Below are 24,313 nucleotides of genomic sequence, written 5' to 3'. Positions count from 1 at the left end.
TTTGTACCGAGGGAGTAGGGTGCTGCTACAAGGATACCCAAAATGTGGAAGCAACTTTGAAACTCGGTAGCAAGCAGAGGTTGGAAACGTTTGGAGGCCTCAGAAGAAGACAGAAAAATGTGGGAAAGCTTGGAACTTCTTAGAGACTTGGAGGGTTCAGAAGACAGGAAGATGTGGGAATCTTTGGAACTTCCTAGAGACTTGTTGAATGGTTTCGACCAAAATGCTGCTAGTGATATGGACAATGAAATCCAGGCTGAAGTGGTCTCAGAGATAAGGAACTTATTGGGAGCTGGAGCAAAGGTGGCTCTTGATGTGCTTTAGCAAAGAGACTCGCAGCATTTTGCCATGCCCTAAAGATGTGTGGAACTTTGAACTTGAGAGAGATGATCTGAAACTGAAACTTAAGTTTAAAAGAGAAGCAGAGCATACAAGTTTGAAAAATTTGCGGCCTGATGCTGGTACAGAAAAGAAAAACCCATTTCCTTGGGAGAAATTCAAGCCCTTGCAGAAATTTGCATAAATAAAGAGAAGCCAAACTTTAATAGCCAAGACAATGGGGAAATGTTTCCAGCACATGTCAGAGACCTTCAGAGCAGCTCCTACCATCACAGAGGCATAGTTGAGAAAAATGGTTTCCTGGGCTGAGCCCAAGGCTCCCTTGCTCTGTGCAGCCTCAGGACATGGTGCCCTGCATCCCAGCTGCTTCAGTTCCAGGCGTGGCTAAAAGGGGTCAAGGTATAGCTTGGGCCATTGCTTCAAAGTGTGCAAGCCCCAAGCCTTGCTGGCTTCCATATGATGTTGAGCCTATGGACACACAGAAGTCAAGAATTGAGGTTTGGGAACTTCTGCCTAGATTTCAGAGAATGTATGGATGTGCCTGGATGTCCAGGCTGATGTTTGCTGCAGGGGTGGAGTCCTCATGGAGAACCTCTGCTAGCGCAGTGTGGAAGGGAAACATGGGGCTGGAGGCCCCACGAACAGTCCCCACTGGGGCACTGCCTGGTGGAGCTGTGAGCAGAGGGCCACTGTCCTCCAGACCCCAGAATAGTAGATCCATCAACAGCTTGCACCATGCCCCTGGAAAAGCCACAGACAATGCCAGTCCATGAAAGCAGCCATGAGGGGGGCTATACCCTGTAAAGCCACGGGAGCAGAGCTGCCCAAGGCCTTGGGAGCCCACCTCTTGCATCAGCATGACCTGGATGTGAGACATGGAGTCAAAGGAGATCACTTTGGAACTTGGAGGTTTAATGACTGTCCTATTGGATTTCAGACTTGCACAGGGCCTATAGCCCCTTTGTTTTGGCCAATTTCTCCCATGTGGAATGGGTGTCTTTATTCAGTGCCTGTACTCCTCATTGTATCTAGGTAGTAACTAACTTGCTTTCAATTTTACAGGCTCGTAAGCAGAAAGGACTTGCCTTGTCTCAGATGAGACTTTGGACTTGGATTTTGGGTTAACGCTAGAATGAGCTAAGACTTTGAGGGACTGTTGGAAAGGGATAATTGTGTTTTGAAATGTGAGGACATGAGGTTTGGGAAGGGCCAGGGGTGGAATTATATTGTTTGGATGTGTCCTCATTAAAATCTCATATTGAATTGTAGTTCCCATAATCCCCACATGCTGTGGGAGGGACCCGGGAGGAGGTAATTGAATCATGAGGGCAGTTACCCCCATGCTGTTCTCATGATAGTGACTGAGTTCTCACAAGATCTGATGGCTTCATAAGGGGCTTTTCTCCTTTGCTTGGCCCTCATTCTCTCTCCTGCCGCCCTGTGAAGAGGTGCCTTCTGCCATGATTGTAAGTTTCCTGAGGCCACCCCAGTCCTGTGGAACTGTGAGTCAATTAAACCTCTTTCCTATATAACTTACCCAGTCTCAAGCAGTTCTTTATAGCAGCATGAGAATAAACTAATACAAATCTCCTGACTCAGCCTCCCTTCCATGGCGAAGTAGTACTTTGACCCTTCACCCCAATGTGTGATAAGGTCATCTGCTCACAGTTGCTTCCTTATCATTTCCACTGAGGGCCATTCAGCTCCTCCATGCCCTGAAGTAGGATGAGCAGCCTCTTCACGCTCCACTCAGCATTGTGATAGGCTGACTGACATGGCACGCCCTGGGGCCCATGCTTGCTTATTTCTCTCCAAAGAAAATTATTCATGAGTAAAAGCTGGTGGGGCACAGTAGCTCATCACTGTAATCCCAACGCTTTGGGAAGCCAAAGTGGGAAGACCACCTAAGGCCAGGAACTTGAGACCAGCCTGGGCAACGTAACAAGACTTCATCTCTACAAAAAGAAAAAAGATGACTGGGCATGGTTGTGCATGCCTGTAATCCCAGCTACTGAGGAAGCTAAGGCAGAAGGCTTGTTTGAGCCAAGGAAGGGACTGTGCAGTGAGGACTTCCAGAGCAAAAGCTGCCTGATCTGAGTGTTTTCGCTCTTTGCCACGGCCTTATTGATTCTCAGTTTTGATATGTTTGGAGTACGTGTGCCAGCAGGAAGGGAAGGAGGGAGGGTCTGGTGCTGTCCTGGAGCCTGTAATCTACTGGCTTTGCTTTAGACTACCTGGGTTGGGAGTCAGTGAAGCAGACAGGCTGGGCAGTCCTTTCTCTCACCCATACCTACAGGGAGGGCAGAATGTACATTCTAGAAACTGTGCCTCCCCTCACAGTGGCTTCTGTGGCTGGGCCCTGTCAGTCAGACCTCACTGGGACTCCAGTGAGATTTCCATGTAAAGAGGAGTGCAAGCAGCCACCACGTCTGACAGCAAATGCAGTCAGTGACTTCCTTCCATTCAGCATGAACCTCTACAAGAGTGTCTTTGTGATTTTTAGTATTTAATTTGTGTTCAGGATGTGTGCCCTGTGCTTTTACCTCCTAATTTTTGCTATTTGCTTTTCTGTGAAGGAGAAGTATCTTTTTTCCATGAAGTAGTGCCAACATGCATTGCTTTGAGAATCTTCAGATCTTCTGATTCCTGGCACCTGCAATTTTAGCCTCAGAGTCCAGGTCTCTGTCGGGACAATTCTATGTCTTAACAGGATGTATACAACAAACCTTCTTTTCAGTTCCACGACTCAACAGGTTCTAATGCTGTGGTTTGCAGGTTCGATATTATTATTGGCAATTGTGTCAAATGCTGGGGAAATAAGGAAAGGGTCCCTTCCTTGACTTTTGGTAGGTAAGTGCTATTGTAGTTTTATACAACATGAACACGTCGCAGGCAATACAATCTCCACCCCCTGGCTTTCTTCCCCATTCTAATTGGACCCCATTCTAACCCACCTGCTGAGATCCCCTTGAGGTGCTCCTTCAAGCAGAAGGACAAGGCAGGACAGAACAGTCCAAGCCTTCCACTGGGACCAGACAGTCGTTAGGAACTGCAAGCGGCTCGCCTTCCACTCCTTTAATAGGCACCAGGCCTCAATCAGTGGACTTTCCTGTAATGGGCCAGATGATGGAGATTTTCAGCTTCAAGGGCAGTGTGTTCTCTGCTGCAGCTCTGCAGCTCTGGAGGTGGCAGGGAAGCAGCCACAGCCATGTGTAAATGAAAGGGCATGGCTGTGGCTGTGTTCCACGAGAATATATTTATGGACTCTGAAATTTGAATGTCATATAATATTCATGTATCACAAAACATTATTTTTCTTTTGATTCTTTAGAAAAACATTTAAATGTGTAAAACTCATTCCTTGCTTGTGGACCTGACAAATGCAAGAATTTTTCTTACCGAATTCTGTCAGAGACTAACGTGAGAAGAAAATGGTCCTGTATATTGAGCTTGCCCTCCTCAGTGCTTTTTTCCCTGGGGTTTTGGGTCCCAGGCTCCAGCAAGAGTTCTGTTGGCATGCAGACAGTTCCTGAACAATAGACACTGAGACACTATCAAGTGATAACTATAACTTCATTTAATATACTGAATTAGGCTCTTATAAGCATGTGTAGCCATAACAGTGATCTCAATGTTTATTGAAAATTATCTAGGTGAGATGTCTACAGAGGTTTTACCATGCCTTGGTAAACAGCAGATGGTTTATCAATAAAACATTTTTTATTGTGGCTGTTTTTGATGATGAAGTTGTTTTGTCTTTAAATTAGCCCAAATTATGTTAAGACACATCAGTGAAAGAGCACCTTACATTTTAAAAGCACTTAATTTATGTGAGAATATCTGTTCCTTTGGAATCTGTTGTCTTACTTCCCTATCTTTTATGTGCAATAAATCTCCATGGGTTGTGTTGCTAATCTCATGCCTTGGCAGGTCCTTCCTTGGCCTTTTTCCATGGCTCTGAATGGGGAATGCATATTCATAAAATAATTCACTATTTTGAAAATAGTCCAGGATGAAGAAGGGGAGGAAAGATTTCTTCCTTTAGTTTTCTATCAAATATGGCTTTAAACCTCCTTCGGTCTCTCTAAGTTCCTATAGTGTTTGCAGCCATCTGCTCCCTTCTGCCCTGAAATTATGATTTCTTTAAACATATTTAGGAAATGTCCAGCTGTTTTTAAATTTTGTTTGACATAGTTAAAAAAAAGATACTCTTCATGCAGATTCAGGATTCCACTTGGTTGGCAATTTTTATGGATTTACTTTCTGATGTATCGCCTTTATTTCAAGAATAAGACACAATTTTCATTGTATGGAAATGTTTGGAATAGAATATATCTCAAACAAAGGTATTGATCTTTTTCTGTCTTCCTGTTAGTGCCTTGAGAAATCAGCAAAAGCTGAATAAACTTCAGAAAGTAATGTTTACATTAACTTAATATTAATTTCAGTGTTATGCTACAGTGAAGTCTGACTTTTCTTTCTCATTCTGCTGAAATCCTCATTTCCCTGAGAACATGTTTTGCGGTGTCTCTGTACAGCAACAGCAAGCCTTTGTGGCTGCAGTTGTCACCATGCCAGTGGCCTGTGTGAAGGCCTCTTTTCTCAGGCTCCAGGCAAGAGAGGCTCTAGCACAGTGGGTGAGCACACGCTGTAGACAAGGCCAGTGCCTTGGGAGTCGTTGCCGCGCTGACCGGTTTTGTTTTTTGCTCTGTTTCATGATCACCCCTTTCACCCCTGACAATATCCAGCTCTTTCACAAACACATGCCTTTGGCCACAAGGGGGACTGGGTGGGAGATTGTGGCCGGACCGGTTCAAATCCATCACTCCCAGTGGGAGACAGATCAAACCACATGGCCTGGTGGCCCCGAGCCACCCAAGCCATCCTTATGGACAAAGGCGGCAGGGTCACAATGACTAACACAGTGCGGGCTGCCAGGAGGCTTTATGCTTCCCTAAGCCTGGGCTCACGTGTGTATTCCTTTCCAGTGCTTTCGCATCATTTTCTGCATCATTTTAAGCATCATTAAGAAATGGGCAAAACCCACGTATCGTTTTACATTGCCCAATTCTGAAGTGCTCTGTCAGCATTCTGGAGAAGTTAAAATACAATTATTCCATGAAGGAATCATTCCAGTCCGTGTGTTCATGCATTTGTTCTACCCATAACCATGAGAACTCACTTGCAAATATCTAGAGCCTTTATTTGGCTCCAAATAATTTTTTATCAAATAAGATAATTTGTGAAGCGTAGCTTAAGTAGGTCAGCAAAATTGTTTATCTTAATATAATTTTTCTTAATAAAATACGATCTATGGATTTGATTCTAATTTAAAGATGTTCACCTTTCTTTGTTACTGTTTCTTTTGCTATTTTTCTAGCTTCTCTTTCTCCCAAATGTCTTTTCATTCAGAGGTTACAGTTTTTTCATTGACTACATTCTACACATTTCTTTGAACATTTCCATTTGCTGTCTTCATTTTCTAGGGTCCTGTCTGTTCAAAATAAGAGAAGGAGAAAGGGAGTTTCTCTCCTATGGCAGGGAAACAGGAGATGTTGTCCGGGCCCATCTCCCTTTTCTGCAGGGCACAGAGCTAGTCGACACTTCCCGGGCAGTTCTGGGTGGTGGTGGGGACTGGGGCGTGGTCAGTGGAGGCCTGGGCTGCCTCCAGGCCTGACTCCTGGAAGCTTCCCGTGTGGCCATCTGCATACGCTCCTCCATTAGCTGGATGCGCAGGCTCCTGCGGAGGACTCTGTTGGCCATGAGGTGAGGCAGCTGCAAGAGGAGAAGACCCCCAGGTCCCTGGAACCCCATGGGAAGGCCACCTGCACAAGCACATCTGCCCTCGTGGTTTTCGGGGACCTTTTTCTTTGGCCACAGGGGGCAGTGTGGGTGGGCGAGCATCCTCTGCTGAGTGATGTACAGGAATGTACTTGCCTCTGAGGAGCGAGGACATCGCTCGCCATGTGAGGGGTACTGTGCTCCTCTGCAGAGTGAAAGGTGCTTTCACATTCCCAGGTACAGGAGATGACACAGGCTGCCTGCTGCAGTGCCGCCCTGCCCACCCCACCTCCTCTGACCACCCCACCCAGCTAGCGTCTTCCTGTCTGGCTCCCAGCCTGGGGACCCTAAAGTGGGCACGCAGTCATCGTCCTCTCTCTCCTCTCTTCGTTAATATGGATTCTTCTCCATGCCTCGTTCATCAGGGGCCTTTCCTTTTCCCTTTTGGAAATTCTAAGTAGAAGAAACAGGGAGCAAACAGAAAAGCATCTGGAGGCTGCCTGCTTCTTCGTCTCTGCAGTACAATTAAGGTGCTATCACAGCCCTCATTCTTTCCAAGACTGACAGGGGAGAATGAGTATAAGGAAGTTTTGACAGCTTCCAGGTAAAATTGTGAACTGGAGCTAGGTTTATTCCCTTGAAAATCCAGCTAGAGCTACAGGAAAGGTGCAGATCTCCCTTCTGATGAGAGAATAATGGATTCTGTATTGTCTAAGCCCCTGTTGTTTGCCTCAGTCTTTGCAGCCGGCTCTAACCTGCCCTGATAGAGAAATTGTGAGGAAGTGATGCAGGCGGGGAAGCGGTGAGAATAGGTGAGGCAGGAGCCGTGGAGCGCATGCCACAGTGCAGGACGCAGGGAGGGGTCAGCCAGGAGAGATGGAAAGCAGAACCAGAGACAGGCAGGCTCGTTCTTTGACCAGCTAGGAAACTGTCCTGAATCCAAGATGGGCCATGAAGGGATCCAATCCGATCCTCAGACAATGCTCTGATTTTAGATGTTTAGCAGCTTCATATTTGTTTTCATAGGGAGAATGTAGTGTGAATGAGTGTGTGCAAGTGTAAAGAAGTGTGTGTTTCTGGGTGGGTACATGTGTGTGTACACGTGTATGTGCATGTCTCGGGGAGGCATGGTCCAGCATTTGATACAGAACATCCAGGTAGGAAGCCACTGTGGCAATAAAGAAGAGAAATCATGAAGGTCCAAACTAAGAAAAGTATGAATTGTCAGACCGTGTGGGAGATACATTGAAGGGAGAGACAGGGAGGTAAAATAATCCAAACTCAGTTATTGATTAGATGAGGTGGCCACACCATTTATCCCAGGCTTGTTACACAATAAGCAATCAGTATGCAGGTATTGAGCAGAGGAAAGAGTAAATTAATTTTAATTCATACTAAAGATTTTAATTTACACTTTCAATTTTCTACTATCTGGGAGGGATAATAAATTTAATGCATACATTATTTTTAAGGAATCTATCCACTTATTATAATGCAGTCCATTGAACCTTCAGGACACAGTTTGTAAAATAAGTATGAATTTTAAAACCCTTGAAATTCATTGCATGCTGTTTTAAGAAAACCTATATTTGTCTACTTTTTAATGCTGATTTCACTGCTGTTAGGCTGCATCTGCATCCACCTTGAGCTCTGAAGCCTTGTGTACTCTACAAAACACTCGTTTGTCCCTTGGTTTGTTACCTGCTTGGGAGACCTATTTGACTAGAGGGTCTGCCATTGCACAACTAAAATTGAAAAGTAGTTATCTCTTGGTTATCAGTTTTCTATGACAATAAATATGTTCATATACAGTAGGATGTTTTCCTATAACATTCCCATGATAAAAAATAACACTAATATTTTCTCCATAAAAGCTTGCATTAGGGCTGCCCTTGGAGTTTTTCACCTCATGTATTTCCCCATTTCTCCTGCTAGTGATATTTTGACACCAGGGCCAAAGAGCTCAATGAGGGTGCTCCAAACCACATTTTTCCTCTTTATATTTACATTTTTGTAAAATAGTTAAGGCAACCCCTTCTAATGTTTTTTGTTTTGTTTTGTTTTTTTTGAGACAGTCACCCAGGCTGGAATACAATGTCGCAATCTTGGCTCACTGCAACTGCCGCCTCCTAGGTTCAAGCAATCCTCCTGCCTCAGCCTCCTGAGTAGCTGGGACTACGGGTACACACCCCCATGCCCGGCTAATTTTTGCATTTTTAGTAGAGACAGGATTTCGCCATGTTGGCCAGGCTGGTCTTGAACTCATGTTCTATGGGGAAAAACAGAAAATAATTCAAGAGCTATTAGAAGTGTGTACCCTTCCCTTCCACAGTGAAGAGAATGCCCCTTCCAAATGGATTCTAACCTCATCCAATTCTGTGTAGACTGCAAGACCACACATTGTTCTCAGCATGCATCTGAAACCCCGAGCTGATGAATCTTCCACAGCCTACCTTCTGTGCACTGCTATGTCACTATCTGACACATCTTTCCATCTTTCCATCTCCTGTGTGTCTAAATGCTCACTGGGATCATGCTTGATTACAGAAGTATCTTCTTGCTTTGTGCAGTCCCAGCCACTGTATCTTTCAGTAAGAAAGAGCAGTTCGTAAGTTCCTGGAGGTTTGCCCTGGGGAAACTGTGGAGCATAAAGCCCAGATATGAGTTAGCAATTGATATTTGAGAATACAAATTGAGTGACTAGATGTCCCAATGCAAGACAATTGTTACTTTTGGGGTCTGGATGAGTATCGGGTTTATGAGGCTGATGTGAATTGGGAATCCCTGGAAAGGAAGAGTGGTTCTCATACGCTGTGATGGGGATTGGATTCTAGCTGTGCCAGGTGAAATGATTAAGGCTTGCATTGTAGAATTACAAGGAACTGTAGTTACAAAGACAGGAAATTGAAAAGCCGGGAAGAGTGGATCCCAGTTGGGGAGCCCAAGTGGCCTGGAAGGAGATATGAGACTAGAACAGAACTAAGTATGCAGAAAAATAACAACCGAGGTTTGGGGAATGATCCCAGAGGCACCAGTCAAGTGTGTAAAGCAGCGTGAAAACTGACCTAAGTGAATTTCTCCTCCCAGCAATTGTCAGTTCTCTGGATAAACAAAGTCTCCAGCACTCGGTGTTCCATGGGGGAATATGTCTCCTCCTCTCCCCACAGCCTTGCTACCAGATTATTATACAAGAAAAGAAAGTCTTAGTATTAAGTTTGCAACTTATATAGTCACTTTTTGGCACACATGCACAAATGTACCCATTCAGCCTATTCTAACAGCTGAGGAAAACTTCCCATCCCTGTCTTTAGGGTCTCCAAACCACACCTCACGTGGACACTTCACTTGGGGATGGACCCAGGGAGACGTTGATGGCAGGACCAGCCATGCTTGGAGTTGCAAGAGAGGACAGAGACCTGATGGGGTGGAGGTATGTGGGAACGACTGGCTTCAGACCTCAGGAAGCTTTGGCCATGATATGAGGTGATGAGCTTGCCAAATTTGCATATGGGAGATGTCACTGGTGTGCAGGGAGTGAACGAGGATGAAGGCATAAGTGAGTCTTGCCAGAGATCAAGGACAAGGCATTGGATAAAAGTCCAAGAAGAGTATAAGCTGGTCATTTACGACACGCAGAAACCCCAATCAGGGGACTGGAGAAGAAGCAGGTATTCTGTTATGCCCCGAGCAGTGAGGTCCTGAAAACAAGCAAAAAGAGTTGAGGCCACAAAAAGTTCGGGTAGGCAAACAGAGCCTTGCATTTCACAACTCAGGGAGCAAGAGACAGCAGAGCCAGATGGTGCCAGATGGAGCCATGTGTTGAAGGCTTGGTGCCCAAGCAGAGAGCTATGCGCAGCCTGCCTGTCTCATGAGCTTAACATGGTACAAATAAAAATATTTGTCTTGAATGAGAAAATAAATCACATCAAATTATAACTTAAGTGGAAACACACACACAGAAATAATAAACTGCTACATGTCTACTATTATATTTGCCTACAATTTTCCGTTGCATATTCTTTGATTGTCTTTTTAAGTAACAGTGATTTCCTAGTATATTTTGTATAGTAAAACTAGAAAAATAATTTAGTCTTTGCTTTAACTTGCTTGTTTAAAATTTATTTATGTTTATGTATTTCCTACAGTAAAACTAGAAAAATAGTTTAGTCTCTGCTCTAACTTGCTTGTTTAAAACTTATTTATTTTTATATATTTTCTACAGAAAGCTAGAAAAAATAGTTTAGTCTTTGCTCTAAGTTGCTTGTGTAACATTTATTTGTTTTTATCATTGAACATGGAAAAGCATAAGACATGCAGGAACTCTTGCATTTGACTTCTGATGTGGGCTTGTGCTTTACAGACACAGGGATCTTGATAAATTCTATTTCATAAGTTTCCATCAAAAGTCAAAGAAAAAAACTATCAATATATTTCTAATATTAGTACTGCCTTACTGAATATGTTTCCGACAGGAGAGATAATCCATTTTGCTGAGGAAATCTGTTTACAATTTTATACATCTGGGGATTAGAAGACATTCCCACAGACTGGTTTCTAGTGCCATATATATATACACATATATATACATATATGTACATATATATGTGTGTGTGTATATGTGTATATATGTGTGTGTGTATATGTGTATATATGGGTGTGTGTATATGTGTATATATATATGTGTGTGTGTGTATATATAGATATATTTTTTTTTTTTTGAGACAGAGTTTCGTGCTTGGCACCCAGCCTGGAGCACAATGGTGCGATCTTGGCTCACTGCAACCTCTGCCTCCTGGGTTCAAGCGATTCTCCTGCCTTAGCCTCCCAAAGTAGCTGGGATTACAGGCCCACACCACCACACCCAGCTAATTTTTTTGTATTTTTAGTTGAGACGGGATTTCATCATGTTGGCCAGGCTGGTCTTGAACTCCTGACCTCAAGTGATCTGCTCACCTCGGCCTCCCAAAGTGCTGGGATTACAGGCGTGAGTCACCGCATCCTGCCATAGTGCCATGTATTTTAAGACTCTTCTCATCGGCCCCACAGGCTCTCATGCCAACACCTTCAGGACATACTCCTGAAGGTGTTGGGACCTGATGGACCTCTGTCCAGCCCCTTCCTGTGTGTCTTATGGGAGGGACAGGTAACAGTAACTTAATTATACAAGTAAGTTACTGTAAATCCATTAACTGTATCAGATTAATTACAATCTAAATGTATTTCTAAAGCAACTCCACTTTCTGAGATCCCTAACTTATCCATAGCTGTTCAATACCAGCAGCCATGAGGGGAAGATGAGCAAGGGGTAGATGGAATGTAACTGATCTCAATTGCAGTGACATTCTTAGACTGGCAAATTTTATCAAAACATGTGGTCCATAAACGCATTGCAAGGCCGCCCTAGGGGCTGATGCTGAAGCTCTGTGAACTGCATCACGAATGGCTTCCAGTTCCCAGAAACTGCCTCAGGCCTCCGAAGCAGGGGTCTCAATCATCATTCACTGGACATGTGAGTATTCATCAATGAACATATCAGGAGGGACTTCATGAGAAGATAAGGCCTGCCCACTTCAGACAAAATCCTCCAGTGCATTTCTTGCTAGACCATCTTCCAGCTTCTCTGTAGCTAGAGGCTGTTCAGTGCAACCATGTCACATGCTGTGCAGGACATATGCTGGCAGAAGATCCGTGTGTGGGGAGGCTCCACGGCAGGTGCTGACTCACAGGGGATATCCCCCTCATCTCACCTGCAGGCAGGGAAATCAGAAGGACCAAGGAGCAGATGGAAGAAATCAGACTCCTCCTTGACCAGCGGCTGGCCTGCACAGAATAGGGTCCTGGTCACTTTGAGACTTTATATTATTCTTCAAAGTATGGACACAGAAAGAATCTTTTTTTTTTTTTTTTTTTTTTTTTTGAGACAGAGTCTTGCTCTGTCACCCAAGCTAGAGTGCAGTGGCGCAATCTCGGCTCACTGCAAGCTCTGCCTCCTGGGTTCACGTCATTCTCCTGCCTCAGCCTCCCGAGCAGCTGGGACTACAGGGGCCCACCACCACGCCCGGCTAATTTTTTTTTGTATTTTTAGTAGAGACGGGGTTTCACTGTGTTAGCCAGGATGGTCTCGATCTCCTGACCTTGTGATCCGCCCGCCTCAGCCTCCCAAAGTGCTGGAATTACAGGCTTGAGTCACTGCGCCTGGCCAAGAATCTTTTTTAAAATCTTATTTTTTATTTTACTTTTCGAGATGGAGTTTTGCTCTTGTTGCCCAGGCTGGAGTGCAATGGGCAATCTCGGCTCACTGCAACCTTAGCCTCCCAGGTTCAAGCAATTCTCCTGCCTCAGCCTCTTGAGTAGCTGGAATTACAGGCCCCCGCCACCACACCTGGCTAATTTTTGTATTTTTAGTAGTGATGGGGTTTTACCATGTTGGCCAGGCTGGTCTTGAACTCCTGACCTCAGGGTATCCACCTACTTCTGCCTCCCAAGGTGCTGTGATTACAGGCATGAGCTACTGCACCTGCAGAAAGAATCTTAAGTCAAGAAAATTATCTTAACCAAGAGTAAGCCATGGAGTAGTCATTACATTTATCTAGGAACCATGGAAACACAGCCACGAGGTAGTGGATAGAATCAGCTGAATGTCCTGAACTTAGATAAAATGCATGAACACAAACACACACCAACATTTCTTTATTGACTTTTATTTTTATTTTTTTTATGTGAAAATTGGGAAACCTGCATTTTGCACCATTTTAGCAGCATGGGGCCAGGTTTTATGATAGGATGCTACTCTGCACACGAGAGCTGAATCATTCTCTGGTTCTGTTTAGATCATACACCTTCTCTGTTTCTATTTTGTTAGTGCCTAGAGATGAGATGACGTATATTTTACCTTTTGTGTTGTGGTGGTTGAATATTTCCAGCCACAAAGACACGGTTGGAAGATGAATTTTTTCCCAACCGAAACCAGGTGCACGTATATGACCCAGTGTATTTCCTTAGAGACCAAATGCTTAAGTTCTCATCAATAAACTTAACAGTAGGTGGCACCAACAAGAGACCCAGTTCACTAACAAAATGGAATGTGACATGTGGAATAGGCATGGTTTAACTGAAATAATCTGTGGTCTGTGATTGTATTTCCAAAATAAGTTAATAACCACCTTCACAGGGCTATGGATTGCAGCTCCAGTTCTGAAACAATAGACCTGGGACATTCATACTCATTTGGGATGAACTAATCATTTTCTGAAAAGAAAAGTAAAAGAAATTATTTATAACAGATATATAAGTATCATGGGGACACACAATATACTTCCAAATGCACTAAATCACATTTCTTCCAACTTATAAACCACCCCACAGACAGCGCAATATTCTAATGAAACCCTTTCTCACAGGGGAGCTCAGGTGGAGGAGACCAGCTTCTTGAAAGATGATGGTAGGAATAAAGGTACAATCAAGTACACAGTATTGAGTCAGTGGAAAAATAGTTTTGTTTTTATTTCCCCAGGGATGATTTAATTTAACTGAGATAATTTGAAAAGAAAGCTTATATACATCTAAGAACTATCAGACTGACGATGGCAAATGTAGCTTCTAAAATAATCATTACCACGGATGATCATATTTGTAACAAGATGGAAAGTTGAGAATACTCAAATAAGAGTAGTGGAAACAATTGAAGGTTGGAAAATAAGTCTACAAAACCAAGGGCAAGTGAATTATGATGGCTTCAGCTGAGAGGAGTATCATCAAACTGAGTTGATTGTTTTTGAAGAGTGGGTCTGGTGAAATCTACATTGAGGAGAAGAATGGAAATAAATGAACATTTATAATAAGGAAGAAACAATGGATGTTAAAACTAGAAAAGACCTCAAAATCACATTTGGGGGCCCCACCTAAAAATTACATTTCAGGGCCCCACCTAAACTTTTCTAGTTTTGTTAGAACTAGAAAATACCTCAAAATCACATTAAGGGGCCCCATTCTAACTGATGGTTAGAATCCCTGGGGCTAAGGCTCAGAAATCTGTTTTTAAAAATCCCTAATAAGTTCAACTGATCATCAAAATGGAAGCCCATGAATCACTCTGTCTCCTATTACAAGAAGAGTTAAGGTAGCTAAAAGGCAAAAAAAAAAAAAAAAAAAAAAAAAAGCTCTTTCTGACTTCTTGTTTAATTAGAAATTAGAAAACTCTAGTGTGTAGATTCTGTAATTTAGTTTCTAAACAGCTGAAAGAATCCCCTCTTCCATCTTGTACATGCTGAGGATCAGAGTGCCAGTTTAGGATTCGTGTTTGACATGAATCAGGGGATCTGTGCAATCCCACCAAGTCAAGGGAGGTTAGCCCAGACATGAAGCTTTATTGCCATTGGGAAGACTGTGTGCTCTTTATGTCCCTCTGGATTCGGGTATGGGATTTTATTGTTCTCTTTAGCACTTCTCAACTCAGCAGCAAGAAGAGTTTCTGTTACTTGGTACAGATTTAATTTGGCAAAATCCACCCCTGTTATCCTTATCAGACAGAGCACTTGGGAAGAACCTACTTTGCATAATGAAGTGCTTGGCACTGAGATTCCCACATGCAGGCACTGGGACTGTCAGGGTTTTGTTCCACTTCTCTGGACTCATGTCCAGTTTTGAAATTGCATTCCGAAGAGTTATGCAGTCATCATTCTTGTCTTCATTCATATCAGTTTCAATTGCTGACATTGTAAAGACGCTCCTCATTCGCCCCTGTGGGTTCAAAAAGGTGGCAGGCTATGGGAAACACTTGGAAACCATTGCATTCACTCGAGTTGATAATGACTGGATGAGAAACATGTACAGGTTAATCTGTATGCCCAGGAATTGCAGACAAAGCAAAGAGAGCAGAAGAAATTGGCTCCACTTTGCAAGTTGATGATTCTATTAAAGAAAAGCATGATTATGTCTTCATATGAATTAGCAAATTGTATTTCACCTATTCTCTATTCTTGCCTCTTGGCCTATACAGCCATTAGTTAACCCAAAATCTGCTTTCTACCCATCTCTATCTCTGCCACATGCCAGCTGAGAAATCATGACCAAGTCACTCACATCTTGGACTCTTAGTTTTCTCAACATTAAAATGAGAACAGTAATACCTACCTCAAAGAGCAGCCGTAGGAATATGAAGTGTCAGGCACACAACTCTCAATCAGTGATGCTTTCATTGGTTTTGAAAGGATGGGTGTATTAGTCCACTTTTGCACTGTGATAAAGAAATGTCTGATACTGGGTAATTTACAAGGAAAAACTTAATTGGCTCCCAGTTCTGTAGTCTGTACAGCAAGCATAGCAGCTTCTGCTCAGCTTCTGGGGAAGCCTCAGGAAACTTACAATCATGGTGAAAGGCAAAGCGGTAGCCATTGCTTCACACGGTCGGAGCAGGGAGAAGGGTTGGGGGGGCAGTGCCACACATCTTTAAACAACCAGATCTCATGAGAACTGTGTCACAAGAACAGCACCAAAGGGATGGTGCTAAACCATGAAGGATCCACCCCATTATCCAGTGACCTCCCTCCAGGCCCCACCTCCATCGCTGGGAATTATAATTGAACATGAGTTTTGGGTGGTGTGATGGTTGATACTGAGCGTCAACTTGGTTGGATTGAAGGATGCAAAGTATTTATCCTGGGTTTGTCTCAGAGGGTGTTGCCAAAGGAGATTAACATTTGAGTCAGTGGGCTGGGAAAGGCAGACCCACCCTTAATCTGGGTGGGCACCATCTAATCAGGCAGAAAAAATGTGAAAAGGCTAGAGTGGCCTAGCCTCCCAGCCTACATCTTTCTCCCATGCTGGATGCTTCCTACCCTCGAACATTGGACTCCAAGTTCTTCAGTTTTGGGACTTGAACTGGCTCTCTTTGCTCCCTGGCTTGCAAACAGCCTATTGTGGGACATTCTGATGAGTTAATACTTAATAAACTCCCCTATCTATCTATCTATCTATCTATCTATCTATCTACCTACCTACCTACGTACCTACCTACCTATCTATCCTGTTAGTTCTGTCACTCTAGAGAACCCTGACTAATACAGATGGGGACAGAGATTCAAACCATATCGTTGGAATATCTGAACTCATTATAGGAATACACATACAAAGCAGTGATAAGACCAATACTCTTTTCTGTAGAGTGGGAGTTAATGTCCAGCTAGCCAATATTCTGTAAATATTTGTTGAAATGTATAAATAATTGAATCCACAACTTAATCACATTCTGGTGTTAAGGACTTGTCACTTCCCTTACTGCTTTTCAGCATTCGATCTTGAAATACTGGAAAAGAGTCAACACGTAATGGGAAATGTGTTGGAAAGATGCTAGGAACTGTTAAAGAGCAAATTCTTTTGCTGTCATGACTGAGTCTTCCAAGAGTCACCAGGAAGCAACGGCAGCCACAGCCATCCTTCTACCCCAGAGCTCCTTCACTATTGCTTGGGCCCTTTAGAGCCTGGGACTCAAGAGAGTGCTGGAGAAATGGGGTGCACCTGAGGCTCATCTGCCAGCATCCCCAATGTGGGCTCCTAGGTGTCTCAGGATAGACCCATCCCTCTGACTCCCTTCTTCTTTGGAAACTTTGGGCTGTTCCTCTGTTGCCCCCCGTGACTCCCACCCCCTTTTTCTGTGCAATTTTTCTCCAATCAAGAAAATGATAATCTATGAAGTTTCTAAATCATCCTCTTGGGTCCTCAGAATCAAAAAGAGGCTGCTTGAGTTTCCTAAGCATTCGATGCCAGTGAATATTAGGAAAGAGATGGGGTCAAAATTAAAACAAACAAAAAACAAGGACACCTAGGAGACCTCTCCTAAACTTCATAAGATGTTCTTTGAAGTAAAGTAGGGCTAGAACTCACTTACCTGGTTTTTTAAATCAATGGAGTTGAAAAAGAAAACTTCTATTTTGGAGAATCCAACCCTAGCACTCCCTGTGCATCCCATTTCCTTCCTTTAGCTGAGTCCTTGTGACTCCCAGCACCTTCCTGAAAAGTCCTTTGTGGTTTTTCCCTCTCCCCTCTTTCCTCTTGTGCCACACAGCACAATAAGACAAAGGTGAATGGTGATTTACTTACATCCCAAGTGTAATTCCAATAAAATACCTTCCTCAGAATCCCATATTTCATGTAAGAAAATACCTTTGTAACATTCATAAAATATTTTATAGGCCAAACAACTGAATACACAACTAAATATAAAATCATAAAGATAATACAACCTTAGATGATAAAATAATCCTTCACAGAAAATTTGTGTTATATGTACATAATTTCAATTCTATGCTTAGTAGTGAAAATACAAGTCATTTGGTTACATTTTTTAAAATTGCAATTATTGGATTCCATTCCAAGATGGCTGAATAGGAACAGCTCTGGTCTGCATCTCTCCCAGCGTGATTGATGCAGAAGATGGGTGATTTCTGCATTTCCAACTGAGGTACCTGGTTTATCTCCTTGGGACTGGTTGACAGTGGGTGCAGCCCACAGAGGGTGAGCCGAAACAGGGCAGGGTGTTGCCTCACATGGAAAGAGCAAGGCATCAGGGGATTTCCCTTTCCTAGCCAAGGGAAGCCGTGACAGAGTGTACCTGGAAAAATGGGACACTCCTGCTCAAATACTGTGCTTTTCCCATGGTGGTAGCAACCAGCAGACCAGGAGATTCTCTCCCGTGCCTGGCTTGGCAGGTCCCATGCTGATGGAGCCTTGCTCACTGCTAGCACAGCAGTCTGAGATCGACCTGCGAGGCTGCAGCCTGGTAGGCGGAGGGGCATCCGCCATTAATGAGGCTTGAGTAGGTAAATAAAGCGGCCAGGAAGCTCAAACTGGGTGGAGCCCACTGCAGCTCAACAAGGCCTACTGCCTCTATAGACTCCACCTCTGTGGGCAGGGCATAGCTGGACAAAAGGCAGCAGAAACTTCTGCAGACTTAAACGTTCCTGTCTGACAGCTCTGAAGAGAGCAGTGGTTCCCCCAGCAAGGTGTTTGAGCTATGAGAACGGACAGACTGCCACCTCAAGTGGGTCCCTGACCCTGTGTAGCCTAACTGGGAGACACCTCCCAGTAGGGGCCGACTGACACCTCATACAGGCAGGTGCCCCTCTGGGATGAAGCTTCCAGAGGAAGGATCAGGCAGCAATATTTGCTGTTCTGCAGCCTCCACTGGCGATACCCAGGCAAACAGGGTCAGGAGTGGACCTCCATCAAACTCCAACAGACCCGCAGCTGAGGAACCTGAGGGTTAGAAGGAAAACTAACAAACAGAAAGGAATAGCATCAAAATAAACAAAAAGGACATCCACACCAAAGCCCCATCTGTAGGTCACCAACATCAAAGACCAAAGGTAGAAAAAAACCACAAAGATGGGGAGAAACTAGAGCACAAAAGCTGGAAATCCTAAAAACCAGAGCAGCTCTTCTCCTCCAAAGGATCACAGATCCTCACCAGCAACAGAACAAAGCTGGATGGAGAATGACTTTGACGAGTTGACAGAAGTAGGCTTCAGAAAGTTGGTAATAACAAACTTCTCCGAGCTAAAGGAGCATGTTATAACCCATCACAAGAAAGCTAAAAACCTTGAAAAAAGGTTAGACGAATGGCTAACTAGAATGAACAGTGTAGAGAAGTCTTTAAATGACCTGATGGAGCTAAAAACCATGGCACGAGAACTTCATGACTCAGGCACAAGCTTCAATAGCTGATTCGATCAAGTGGAAGAAAGGATATCAGTGACTGAAGATCAGATTAATGAAATAAAGTGAGGAGACAAGTTTAGAGGAAAAAAAAAGAGTAAAAAGAAATAAACAAAGCCTTCAAGAAATATGGAACTATGTGAAAAGAACAAATCTACATTTGATTGGTGTACATGAAAGTGATGGGGAGAATGGAACCAAGTTGGAAAACACTCTTCAGGATATTATCCAGGAGAACTTCCCCAACCCAGCAAGGCAGGCCAACATTCAAATTCAGGAATACAGAGAACACCACAAAGATACTCCTCAAGAAGAGCAACCCTAAGACATATAATTGTCAGATTCATCAAGGTTGAAATGAAAGAAAAAATGTTAAAAGCAGCCAGAGAGAAAGATCGGGTTACCCACAAAGGGAAGCCCATCAGACTAACAGCAAACCTCTTGGCAGAAACCCTACAAGCCAGAAGAGAATGGGGGCCAATATTCAACATTCTTAAAGAAAAGAATTTTCAACCCAGAATTTCATATCCAGCCAAATTAAGCTTCATAAGTGAATGAGAAATAAAATCCTTTACAGAAAAGCAAATGCTGAGAGATTTTGTCACCACCAAGCCTGCCTTACAAGAGCTCCTGAAGGAAGCACTAAACATGGAAAGGAACAACCAGTACCAGCCACTGCAAAAACATGTCAAATTGTGAAGACCATCGATACTATGAAGAAACTGCATCAATTAATGGTCAAAATAACCAGCTAACATCACAATGACAGGATCAAATTAATACATAACAATATTAACCTTAAATGTAAATGGGCTAAATGCCCCAATTAAAAGACACAGACTAGCAAATTGGATAAAGACTCCAGACCCATCGGTGTGCTGTATTCAGGAGACCCATCTCACATACAGAAACACACATAGGCTCAAAATAAAGGGAAGGAGGAAGATCCATCAAGCAAATGAAAAGCAAAAAAACGCAGGGGTTGCAATCCTAGTCTCTGATAAAACAGACTTTAAACCAACAAAGATCAAAAGAGACAAAGAAGGCCATTACATAATGGGGAAGGGTTCAATTCAACAACAAGAGCTAACAACTATCCTAAATATATATGCAGCCAATACAGGAGCACTTAGATTCATAAAGCAAGTCCTTAGGGACCTACGAAGAGACATAGACTCCCACACAATAATAATGAGAGATTTTAAACACCCCACTGTCAATATTAGACAGATCAACGAGACAGAAGGTTAACAAAGATATCCAGGACTTGAACTCAGCTCTGCACCAAGCAGAACTAATAGACATCTACAGAACTCTCCACACCAAATCAACAGAACATACAATCTTCTCAGCACGACATCGCACTTATTCTAAAATTGACCACATAATTGGAAGTAAAACACTCCTCTGCAAATGTAAAAGAACAGAAATCACAAAAAATTGCCTGTAAGACCAGAGTGCAATCAAATTAGAACTTAGGATTAAGAAACTCACTGAAAACCGCACAATTATATGCAAACTGAACAACCTGCTCCTGAATGACTACTGGGTAAATAACAAAATGAAGGCAGAAATAAAGATGTTCTTTGAAACAAATGAGAACAAAGACACAATGTACCAGAGTCTCTGGGACACACTTAAAGCAGTGTGTAGAGGGAAATTTATAGCACTAAATGCCCACAAAAGAAAGCAGGAAATATCTAAAATCAATACCTTAACATCACGATTAAAAGAACTAGAGAAGCAAGAGCAAACCAATTGAAAAGCTAGCAGAAGGCGAGAAATAACTAAGATCAGAGCAGAACTGGAGGAGATAAAGACACAAAAAACCCTTCAAAAAATCAATGAATCCAGGAGCTGGTTTTTGAAAAGATCAACAAAATTGATAGACTGCTAGCAAGACTAATAAAGAAAAAAAGAGAGAAGAATCCAATAGATGCAATAAAATTGGATAAAGGGGATATCACCACTGATCCCACAGAAATACAAACTACCATCAGAGAATACCATAAACAAACTCAAATAAATTAGAAAATCTAGAAGAAATGAATAAATTCCTGGACACATACACCCACCCAAGACTAAACCAGGAAGAAGTTGAATCTCTAAATAGACCAATAACAGGCTCTGAAATTGAGGCAATAATTAGTAGTTTACCAATGAAAAAAAGTCCAGGACCGGACAGATTTACAACTGAATTCTACCAGAGGTGCAAAGAGGAGCTGGTACCATTCCTTCTGAAACTATTCCAATCAATAGAAAAAGAGGGAATCCTCCCTAACTCATTTTATGAGGCCAGCATCATTCTGATACCAAAGCCTGGCAGAGACATAACAAAAAAAGAGTATTTTAGACCAATATCCCTGAAGAACATTGATGCAAAAATCCTCAATAAAATAATGGCAAATCGAATCCAACAGGACTTCAAAAAGCTTATTCACCACAATCAAGTCAGCTTCATCCCTGGGATGCAAGGCTGGTTCAGCATATGCAAATCAATAAATGTAATCTATCACAAAACAGAACCAACGACACAAACCACATGATTATCTCAATAGCTGCAGAAAAGGCCTTTGACAAAATTCAACAACACTTCATGCTAAAAACTCTCAATAAACTAGATATTGATGGAAAGTATCTCAAAATAATAAGAGCTATTTATGACAAACCCACAGCCAATATCATACTGAACGGGCAAAAACTGGAAGCCTTCCCTTTGAAAACCAGCAGAAGACAAGGATGCCCTCTCTCACCACTCCTATTAAACATAGTGTTGGAAGTTCTGGCCAGGGCAATCAGACAAGAGAAAGACATAAAGGGTATTCAATTAGGAAAAGAGGAAATCAAATTGTCCCTGTTTGCAGATGACATGATTGTATATTTAGAAAACCCCATCATCTCAGTCCAAAATCTCTTTAAGCTGATAAGCAACTTCAGCAAAGTTTCAGGATACAAAATCGATATGCAAAAATCACAAGCATTCCTATCCACCAATAACAGTCAAACAGAGAGCCAAATCTTGAGTGAACTCCCATTCACAATTGCTACAAAGAGAATAAAATACCTAGGAATCCACCTTACAAGGGATGTGAATGACCTCTTTCAGAACTACAAACCACTGCTCAATGAAATAAAAGAGGACACAAACAAATGGAAGAACATTCCATGCTCATGGATAGGAAGAATCAATATTGTGAAAATGGCCATACTGCCCAAGGTAATTTATAGATTCAATGCCATCCCCATCAAGCTACCAATGACTTTCTTCACAGAATTATATAAAACTACTTTAAAGTTCATATGGAACCAAAAAACAGCCCACATTGCCAAGACAATCCTAAGCAAAAAGAACAAAGCTGGAGGCATCACGCTACCTGACTTCAAACTATACTACAAGGCTACAGTAACCAAAATAGCATGGTACTAGCACCAAAACAGATATATATACCAATCAAACAGAACAGAAGGCTCAGAAATAACACCACACATCTATAACCATCTGATCTTTGACAAACATGACAAAAACAAGCAATGGGGAAAGAATTCCCTATTTAATAAATGGTGCTGGGAAAACTGGCTAGCTGTATGTAGAAAGCTGAAACTGGATCCCTTCCTTACACTTTATACAAAAATTAATTCGAGATGGATTAAAGACTTAAATGTTCAACCTAAAACCATAAAAACCCTAGAAGAAACCTGAGGCAATACCATTCAGGACATAGGCATGGGCAAGAACTTCATGACTAAAACACCAAAAGCAATGGCAACAAAAGCGAAAATAGACTAATGGAATCCAATTAAACTAAAGAGCTTCTTCACAGCAAAAGAAACTACTTCATCAGAGTGAACAGGTAACTTACAGAATGGGAGAAAATTTTTGCAATCTACCCATCTGACAAAGGGATAATAGCCAGAATCTACAAAGAACTTAAATTTACAAGAAAAAAACAACCCCATCAAAAAGTGGGCAAAGGATATGAACAGACACTTCTCAAAAGAAGACATTTATGCAGCCAACAGACACATGAAATAATGCTCATCATCACTGGTCATCAGAGAAATGCAAATCAAAACAACAATGAGATACCATCTCACACTTGTTAGACTGGCAATCTTTAAAAAGTCAGGAAACAACAGATGCTGGAGAGGATGTGGAGAAATAGGAATGCTTCTACACTGTTGGTGGGAGTGTAAACTAGTTCAACCATTGTGGAAGACAGTGTGGCGATTCCTCAAGGATCTAGAACTAGAAATACCATTTGATCCAGTGATCCCATTACTGGGCATATACCCAAAGGATTATAAATCATGCTACTATAAAGACACATGCACACCACACGTATGTTTACTGTGACACTATTCACAATAGCAAAGACTTGGAACCAACCCAAATGTCCATCAATGATAGACTGGTTTAACAAAATGTGGCACATATACACCATGGAATACTATGCAGCCATAAAAACCGAAGAGTTCATGTCCTTTGCAGGGAAATGGATGAAGCTGGAAACCATAATTCTGAGCAAACTATCACAAGGACAGAAAACCAAACACTGCATGTTCTCACTCATAGGTGGGAATTGAACAATGAGAACACTTGGACACAGGGCAGGGAACATCACACTTCAGGGCCTCTTAGAGGGGTGGGGAACTAGGGGAGAGATAGCTTTAGGAGAAATACCTAATATAAACGACGAGTTGATGGGTGCAGCAAACCAACATGGCACATGTATACCTATGTAACAAACCTGCACGTTATGCACATGTACCCTAGAACTTAAAGTATAATAAATAAATAAATAACAAAAACAAATAATAAATAATAAAATCTGAAAAAAAAAGTAACAGCTAGGAGTAGAACTCATATCTTAGGTATGTTCTTACTTTGTTAGTGTTGACACTCTAGGATCACATTAAATGAAGTCTTAAACAAACAGGCAAAAAAATTGCAATTATTATCTGATCTTTCCTACAAATGCATACAGCATGTACCTGCACAGCTCAATGTAAAATAATAATTATGAGTTACTTTTGATCGGAATTTCTTCAGAATTACAATACTAATCTTTCAATTGTATATTGTATTATTATTAAGTTAAATATAATTAAGATTAAATATTAAATCTTAATGAAAACCAACAGAAGACAAAAAGGTAAAGTAAATCCTAATGTATTCAGAGTCCACTCTACCAGATACCATTTTGATAAACAACTTAGGACCCTTGTTCAAGTGAAACGTCCACTTTGCAAAGGAAAGCTAGAGCCACTACCTACAGAAATGCTCCAGATGAAGGGGAGCGGGGTTTCAAAGGCGAGGATAAGCTCCTCAGGCCATCAGGCCCCTTGGAGCCTGAAGCTTAATGTCCAGCAGGCAGTTTCAAGAATGTGTCTGTCCTTTCAAGGAAAGTACGTGGCATGGAAGATGCGTGTGTGTGCGCGCACGCGCGTGTTTGTGTTATGGGGCCACAAAACCCTTTTTGCT

Source organism: Pongo pygmaeus, chromosome 4, assembly GCF_028885625.2.
Source record: "Pongo pygmaeus isolate AG05252 chromosome 4, NHGRI_mPonPyg2-v2.0_pri, whole genome shotgun sequence".
In the NCBI taxonomy this organism is placed as follows: domain Eukaryota; kingdom Metazoa; phylum Chordata; class Mammalia; order Primates; family Hominidae; genus Pongo; species Pongo pygmaeus.
Note: the sequence above shows the minus strand (reverse complement) of the source record.